We start from the raw sequence: 9,390 nt of genomic DNA on the forward strand, positions 1-9,390 counted from the left end.
TAAATGAGCTCAACCCCGCAGTGGGCATAACATGACCTCAGTTTTGCAGCCATGAAGTTATCACCACAGCCCAATGGTCAGCTCACATAAATTCTTCTAATGGTCAGCCATTTCAGTGTCTTGCACAAGAACACTTTAAATGTTGCTGCTCAGAAAAAAACATTTTCATATTTTGGATATATTGTATAGTTAATGCAACAAACTGTTTCCAGTACATATGTATGTACCTATCTATAACTGAAGCACTGAATTACAGATCACAGCTATTACAATATCTAAACTTTGCTGGGCTTGCTCTCCAAAAATATCTCTAGAAACTGATGCTTACAGGGGTTTTTTTGCACTGGGAAGGATCACTGGTGGTATGCGGGCCACAATATTACATCAGTGTAATTCCATCCATCTATACTGTCATTTAACTTTCTGTAAAAATCTGATCACCTGAGTGAGCATCACTGCAGACATGCAGGACCATTTGTGATTAAAGCTAAAATAAATAGCAAAGAAACAGACAAAATAGAATTAATATTTTCTGATTCATGAAGAAGGAAATTAAGCAGTAATTTCAGATAAATTATGGGAGTAATTTTCTGTCAAAATAAACCGCTAGTATAAGTTCAGCTTTGAGCCAGCTTCTCTCTGTAGGCAAGTTTGCTCAAAGTAAACAGGAAATGTAAATTTTGTGAGGCCTGTTTTCCATTTTTACTAAGCCTACAATCTGGACTGAAAAGCTACAGTGTGCGGTTTGGCTTTTTGGTTTGGTTTTTATAATCTTCCTTTTGCTGAATGTGCCATGTGAAAAGTGTTTTTCTGTACAAATTTAACAGTGTGTCATGAAAAATACAGTACTCTATTTCAGATGTTTTTCAAAACGCAGCCTAAGGGAAACAGTTTTCAAGTTGACAACACCAGTATCTCAGAGTGCTCTGGCAGAACTTAAAACTGGTATGAAGATTTTTCTACCATCAGAAGTATAATCCCCCACACATACATAAAGCAACCTGTCATCACTGTTGTTATATAAAAGACAGAGTAAAGGTCTTCTGACAGCTTAAATTCCAGCCGAAACAAACGAAGACGCTGAATATATAGTGACTCTGACGTATTCTTTATAAATTATTACCATTTAAATGGGCGCATTGATCATGTCACTTACTATGAGACTGAAACAAGAGCTTCAAAACTGTTGAGTGAAAGTCTTGGAGACTTTTTATAGGCAGTACAAATACACTATGTAGACAACAGTATTGGGACACCTGACCATTACACCAACTGGGATTTTAATGGTATCGCATTTTAATGACATAGATAGCTATGCAGCTATAACAGCTTCCACTCTTCTGGGAAGGCTTTCCACAAGATTTTGAAGTGTTTCTGCAGGGATTTTTGTCCATTAATGCAGCAGAGCATTTGTGAGGTCAGGCACTGATGTTGGGCGAAAAGGCCTGGCTCACTTATGGACTTTGCTTTGTGCACTGGGACACATTCAAGCTGGAATAGCAAACTTCCCCAAACTTTTGCCACAAAGTTGAAAGCATAACATTGTCCAGAAGATTACCCTTCATTGGAAGTAAGGGATCAAGTCCAACGCCTGAAAAACAGCCCCATACCACACCGAAATTCATTAAAGAGGTATGTCCCAATACTTTTGTCTCTATAGTGCATTTAATATCATTAGCATTAGGTGATCCAATACCAGTTAGCAAAAAATCAAAAATGACTGCTAAGCATCATCATACCCACTTCCTAAACATAGTGACATGCTAATATATTGCATGTCTTTCTACAGTACTACATAACTTCTTAAAAATTACCACATCTGCTTACCCGGGGTGAAAAGAAACTAACTAGATTTACTCATAAACAGTAGATGGGTCAACATCTAAGTACTTGCAATTTAATTGAGTATATTCATATTTATGTGGTTATTTTATTATATTCTTCTTCCACTATATTTCAGGGAGAAATATGTTTTTCTTTTTTGGTACTACATTTATTTCACAGAAACAGTTACTAGTAGGATTTAGATTTTACATTTAAAAACAACAGCCTTGTAAAATACAACACATCATTCAAGACTGAACTAGTGGCTCCCAAACACTGACTTGTGAGTGTAAGAATCTGACTGGGGCCCTTTTTCTACATTTAAGGGACAAGTCCCCTATAAACTTCTTTGAAAGGCCCAAGAGGAAAATTATCCATTATTCCACAAAAAAACAATGATTAGAAAAAAATTTTTTTTAAAAATGACAACAGATTCTTTGAAGCACATTTTATTTTTCTTCTTTCTTCTCCCGCCAAACATCTCACGCAAATTTAGTCTGGTGACCCGTAGGAGAGTTTTTACCCCTAGGTTGGAAATCACTGGTTAAAACTACTGAACTGTACATAAACTAGCTCCACTTCAGCCAGCTATAACAGTGAAATACTGCTTACTGCATTAGAATTGACACTCTAACCATGTCATATATAAAAATATCAGTCACAGCAAAAATTTTACTGCAGCAGAAGTATTTTCACTTTTAATACTTATATTTCGCTGATAATACTGTTACTTGAGTCTAATTTAAAATGCAGGACTTGTAATGGAACATGTGTACATTGTTGTATTGTTCCTTTTACCGTAGCTGACAGGAGAGAGTTGGTGGATTTAAGCGCCACGTGAGCTAAACTCCTGCAGTGGTCAACAAGGCCACCTGTGTGTGGTTAAAGAAAACCATAATTAGACTGACAGCTGTGAGAAGGAGATCATGCAGTAAAATCAATGTGTTTTGGGGGGACTTTTCTTGGGATCAGCAACTTTTAAATTCACTATTTGTGATGGACATTGACTGATATTGATTGATACTGATCTTGATAGGAGTACACCTACTCTGGGGAAAACACAGCTATGCATCTCATCTGTACTCTAAAGAAGTTCCCTGAAATATACATAACACATGCTTGTCGTAGCCGGTATTCCTCTAATTTCAGTCAAAATGCAACATTACCCATCTATACATTCATACTCTGATATGCTTTAGCCTACGGCTCCTTGCAGAAGTAGAGCTGTGCGACGTGGCGATGTCTATCGTCTGACAATAGAAACATGCCTATCATTCTGTATTATACTCTGTCGTTTTTTTCCCATTTAGCCAGAAATCACACTCTTTATGACAATATTTTGGCAAGCAGTGCAGAATGAGAAACAGGAAGCAGCTCTCAGCAAAGTCAACTCTTTAATTTTTTTAAATAACATCCAAGACAAAATGGACACAAACGCGCTGATTGTGCTGCAGTATCTCCTGTTCGACATCGGCCTACTGATGCCTCTTTTACCAACTACGCAAGAGTCATGTTTCACTTTTACCTTTTTACATTGTATACATCAATTTTATATTTTGGTGCTTGATTAATTAACATGAGGGGAAAATTATTGTCAATCTTAACTTGTTGAGTATATGACTCAAAATCAAATAATAAATAGGCCTTTCCATGTCTCCATTTTAAATTCATTAAATCTACCGTGATATGTGTGGTTATCTAAAGTGACCTGTATGAGATTCTGGTCATATTGCACAGCCCTATGCAGAATGAAAATCTAAACCAGATGCAAGTTTGCTTTGTATTCTTTGCAAATAAAGAACAACCTAAACCGACCAAAACAAACTGCAAAGAGACGCAAATACCAGAAGACCGGGAAATACAGATAATTAAATAATCAAATGCTATTTGCACATTAATGATCCATAGCCAGTTCATTGTAACTTGCATTTAGGTAAGAATGTGTAGGTGGCCTTGTAATTTATGTCAATATATTAAACTAGTTTTCTCTTTGTGATTTGGCCTTGTTGTGTCTTAAAATGTCAATGCATGCACATATTATCAACAATATATTATATCACTGTACTAAATGTGTCTTGGGTTACAGAATAAGGAGGTTAAGCATACAAGAAAAACATCTCTAGGACATACCTCTGTACAGAATCCAGAGCTTAGTCGAGGTACTTAAAATAATTGGCCTATATTTGGGCAGTACTGTATCTGCCTCTGCACAGTAATGAAGTAAATCAATCACTGTGCTTGGTTAAAACAAAAAAAATAATAATCTTGTGCTTCTACCTCTGAAAGAATTTCTTACTTTAAACTGTACCTCCATTCCCAAAAATCACTGTGCCCTGCAAGTTAAGTAGACTGGAGTGGAGATTCCAAATATAAAATACAAATTTGTTTAAGGCACATGAAAATGTTTCCACTCTGGAGGGATTAAAAATAGGAATCAGCTAAAATGGGGAGAGGAGGGGGGGTCACTTCAATCACTGCTTTCACTGCACGTTTGTATTATCCAGAGCAAAGTCAGTGACTAGAAGCAAGGGTTGACCAAAACCTGTTTCACACTAAACCCTTTGGTTTCCCTATTTCTATAATCAAATGCACATTTTCCTGTCCTCTATAATAAATGTCTTCCAATATGGTGTATGACCAATGATTTCAAAAAGCAATAATGCAGAGAAATGGATAAATCCCCCCCTTCACCACATGTCATACACACATACACGTGCACGGATGCACGCACATACACACACACACAAACACATACACACACAGGATGCTCTGGAAAAAGAAACTGTGTCGTCTAGTAAAATTCCATCAGCATACACTCAAAACCCCCATAAAAACCTTTTCAATCTATATGTTAATGCCACGAATTAAAATTTAATAACAAGAGATATTGAAAAGCAGACCTGAATTATACAAAAATAAATCCTGAAAGATCAGGCCCCTAAAATTAGAAATTCAGGGCGGCATCCGGTCTGCTGCTAAACCCTTGTAGGCTGGCAGATTAAATTTTTGATGAAAATCAAAATTGCACTGCACACTGACGCAGGCGCAGCAAACCTGGCACTATTGTGATTTATGGATTCATTAAACCCGCGGGAGTTTCACCCCTCCCCTTTTCACTCAAAGAAATGAGATTTGCTTTGCTGAAAATTTGTATTTTCAGAAAAGCTACTCAGGCTCTGCTCTACCTTCAGAAAATGGTCAAGGAAAAAAGAAGCCTCTGTGTACATAACCACTGCACGTAAACAGGCCTAATTTTCATTGCTGCAGCAATTGAACGTCCTTATGCATTATTCATGAAACCAATAAGGTTCATTTTTAAAAAGGAGGAGGCAGGAAAAATATGTGCAGAATGCACAGAATTTTTTAATGCAGCAGCCTCAACCTCCGAAAAGCCATTCCCTGGAGACTAATTTAAGTGAAGCCATTTTCAGACATTTTCAACATGCCACTAAGAAAACAGTAGATGATGCTCGCTATGTTTAAAATGGATGTATGTTTGCACAGACACACCTAAGCACAAATCATCAATCCGTAATTGTGCATTAACAAAAGGAGGAACTGACATGGCATCAAAGACAGAAACTGTTTGTGTAACACTGCCTGCCCTTTAATAGAAAACCAAACATCTGTACTAAGTTAATGACAATAAGAGCAGCAACTACTTTCAACCACAGAAACCCTCAGGCTGTGATATGATCCCTCGCCATCTTGTGTTTATCAGTTCCTCAGGGGGACAAGTTTCACCTCTCTATCCAAACTATTGGCTCCAAATATCCTCAGTGAAACAAAGCTTTTGTTCATTAAAGTACAGACAGACCAGCATTCCTGTTACCTTACTTAAAATGAGAACACTCCCAGAATACTGTTCCCAATAACCATGTCAGGATTTAAGGTGTTTTTCATTTCAACATGGAAGAATTACCTCTGAGAACTTTATAAGTTATTACTTGGTCCTTCAGGTATTCTGCATATAAACATTCCCATCACTCACAGAGTGATCCAACTCTATTAAACTCTTGACACTGGTTGCCTCTCTTCACTAAATGAAACTCCTGCATTTTGATTAAATTTTCTAAGCAAAGGTCAGAATTTACACACAGATTTTGCATACCAGCCATACAATCTCCACCAACTCTTTGAATTTATACAGATTTGAAGGTCATCATTAAAATTACCCACAGCAAAATGGCCTCCGCAGTTCCCCTTACATTAAAATAAAAGCAAGCCATGCAAGATGGGAAACTGTTTGGCGTCTGCAGGATTAATATAAACAGTAGAGGCACTGGTCGTGATTGTTTTTCCTGCCCTCAAATTATGCTGACATGGTCTTTTTTTTTTTTCTTCCAGTCCTGTTCAGTTCAGTTTGGATCATTATTTTCCGCTCACACATTTCCAATGTCTAGAAATAAAAGTCCATGTTCCATGTTTACCAAGTAGTAAATTATAGATGTATACTCTCTGTATAACCAGCTAAACACACACATACACATTCATACATTAAAAAAAGAAAGGAGAAACAGGAAAATAACAATTAAGTTGAGAAAATTCAGGGTGGATTAAGCAGATTTTTGTTTATTTTCATCTCCCTGGCACATTTAAAGCCAAACTGTTTTTCATAGATGCTTAAATGTTAGTATACAATATTCATCAAGAATAAAACCAAAAAGGGAACGTACTAATTATTCAATTAACTTGCACAGTGCTTTGAATGTCATTTTAAATCCCTCTGCATTTGATTAGCATAAAGAGCACAATATACTTTTCATTTCAATTTGTAGCAATCATTTTCGGACGGCGTCTATTCATTTCAAAAGCATTACAACATGCGTTTCCGTTCGCAGAAACTAACATTAAATTTAAAAAAAAGAGACAAGTCTCAAAAAACTAGTCTCATTACAATTTTTTTAATTTCTCAAAACGACTGCCTACAGGTGGCGCCAATGACACCCAGATTTAAAATCCTCTATCTTCCTAAAAAAAAAATAAATAAATAAATAAAAATAAAATTCCAGTGTATTTTCATATGACGACACTTTGGTGGCTTTTCATGGGTGTCTACAACGAACACCAAGCCGCCAAAAACAACCAGAAGTAACGTCAACGTTGTGTGAGTTTCAGAGGAAAGCAACTCCGAAGCTCTGCTCAAATTTGCTAGAAAATTCACAAAACATGGCTGCAGGAGGTTTTTGTGTTTCAGATTGTTCCTCCCCTCGTCGTCCTTCATGTTGCCACTATAGCCTGGTCCCCTTGCTCTATCGGCGCACACACTGGTTTTACCTAGGTGGAGTATAAGCGAACTAACTAGGTGCACCGACGACTAGTCAGCAGTTACACGGAAACTTCATTATGAAAATTCAGTCCAAAAAAAAAACCAAAAAAAAACAAAAACATACACACCAACAGATTAGGTCTATTTCGGATGGCTTCAAAGCCTGCACCTGGTGTAGTGGCAGGCAACAGTGCAAAAAAAAAAAAAAAAAACACTGCCAGGACTCGACTGTTAAGTAGAGGGGACTGAAACTTAACAACCGCTACTGAAATTTCTAAAAATTTAGTAATTCTAAATCAGAAAAAAGAAAACACAGCGCTGTGACATACCTCCAAAAACGATGCGGCTCATGCGAACCAGGCTGCCGCTCCAGAAATCTTCCCACCCCGACCAGAGGTGACTGCACAACTGCTTCCTCAAAAAAATTGTGAATTAGTTATGAGAAATTCCAAATGTAAAAAAAAATTTTCACCACAACCTCTCTTTTTTTTTCCCCTCCCGTGACACGCTACGTTACATTTTAGAAGGAGTAATGGCGTAGTGAATCATGAATTTGCCGAGGTTTACTCAGTCCATGCAAGCTCTCCGTTTTCTGCCTTGCACGGGGGGGTTTGTGTTGCGGTTCCTCCTGTGGAAATTTCGTCCGCCATATACAAGGGCAGATTCCGAAATTGCAGCGCCGGCCCGTATATTCGCCTACATGGGAAAAAAAAAGAAAGAAAAAGGAAAAAAGTCTGGGAAGAAGACGGGGGGGGAAAGGGTTGGCCGACTATGAAGTTACACGGGGAAAAATAGACCGTAAATTACGCAGAGGAAAATAAAATTCTCCTTTGAAATAAGAACATTATAATAGCAGGCTCTCGCCGCAGCTCCACGCTATTCAAGCATGGGGCTATTTAAATGATAGCCATTGATCAGGTTGATGTTTCGGCTTATTTGGATGATTGGCCGTTTTTGTGCAAAACTATCATGGACTCTTGGTCAGTTGAATATCCAAGTTCCAGTTTCTTTTCTGATTTAATTGTTGCTTAATTTAATGGGGAGGAATATAGCAACCCCCTATCCAAGGCGGAAGTTGTCTAAATGTTCGGTGTGTGCAATTAAACCAAAATAAAAACTCTTAAGAGAGTTTTGCCACAAAGAGTGGCAACACATTCACTTAATTCACATTCAGTTTGGTCCTGTTTACTGCAGCAGTCTGCACGTACAATGTGTTTTAAGGTGACTTGTCAAGAGAAAGGTTTTTGTTGGCCAACAAATTTTGATTTCGCTACTCTGGGAAAATATCTTCTTTCCCCTTTGAAAATAGTTTTTTTTTGTTTTAATAGAAATAAAAGTTTTCTGCCGGATGCTTATAAGAAGCAGTTTTGGCTTGTTAACTAATGATAATCTATTAAGTATTTTTAATACATTTATGGTGCAGGTGTAGGCAGTGTGAGAATTAATTAGACCTGACATTAATATGAACATACAGTAATAAACAGCAATAATAAAATATTATATTATTGGGTCTATAATATATCAGATGCAATATAACAACAGTTTCCTGGGGCAAAAACAACAATATAATAAATACTGTAGGCATTAGGGCTTGTTTGTGTGTTTGTGAATCGTTATTCATTAAGGCATCTGAATGAAAAACCTCTGCAAACCTCTCATAAGGGATGTTCTGTCATCTGAAGTATTAATAGACTGACTCATTTCTAATTATTTAATTAATCACTCATATATCCAGTTGACCAATAAATCATTTTTATTATTAATTAGTTGGTGAGTTAGTAATTCAAGAATTATAGTAAGTAAAGACCACAACAGGTTAAAGCCATATTAACTGACACTTAAATCTGTGAGCTGAAGAAAAATTTAAATAAATCTACAAGTGTTTAAATAAAAAGTAATACATTCATTCAGTATTACTTCATCTCTTTTAGTCAACTCCACTGCCTGCAAAAAAGTCAAATCCCTACAAAGGAAATTACAAATATAACACTACATAACTGATTGCATAAGTATTTGACATGTGACAAAACTAAATATGTCTGCACTTGTTTTAGAAGTGATATGTATGTGGAAGGTCATTTTCAAGTCGATTTCCTGCCAAAACCTCTAACATGAAAACCAAGAAACATTCTAATCAGATCTGTGACAAAGTTATTGAAAAGCACAACTCAAGGGCAGAGTACAAGAAAACCTCTAAGGCAGTGAATATCCTTCAGAGATCGGTAAGGTCAGTGAAAATCATGGCAGAATCGGAAATCTGCCTCTTTAAAAATGGAGTTTCCCCAGAGGAAGTGCAA

At 36.9% G+C, this 9,390-nt stretch overlaps 1 protein-coding gene across 3 annotated transcripts in view; it reads right to left on the reverse strand.

Annotated features, from left to right (window-relative positions):
• Window positions 1-8,352, reverse strand: part of znf618 (zinc finger protein 618) — a 31,821-nt gene extending 23,469 nt beyond the window's left edge. Inside the window, exon 1 of one of the 3 annotated variants that reach the window (XM_046375079.1) lies at window positions 7,423-8,352. The gene's annotated coding sequence lies outside the window, so the exon portion shown is untranslated. The remainder of the gene's footprint in view (window positions 1-7,422) is intronic. The other 2 variants (XM_046375078.1, XM_046375080.1) reach the window with 2 other exon arrangements.
• Between the last annotated feature and the right edge of the window lie 1,038 nt (window positions 8,353-9,390).

Source organism: Scatophagus argus, chromosome 20 (genome assembly GCF_020382885.2).
Source record: "Scatophagus argus isolate fScaArg1 chromosome 20, fScaArg1.pri, whole genome shotgun sequence".
In the NCBI taxonomy this organism is placed as follows: Eukaryota; Metazoa; Chordata; class Actinopteri; family Scatophagidae; genus Scatophagus; species Scatophagus argus.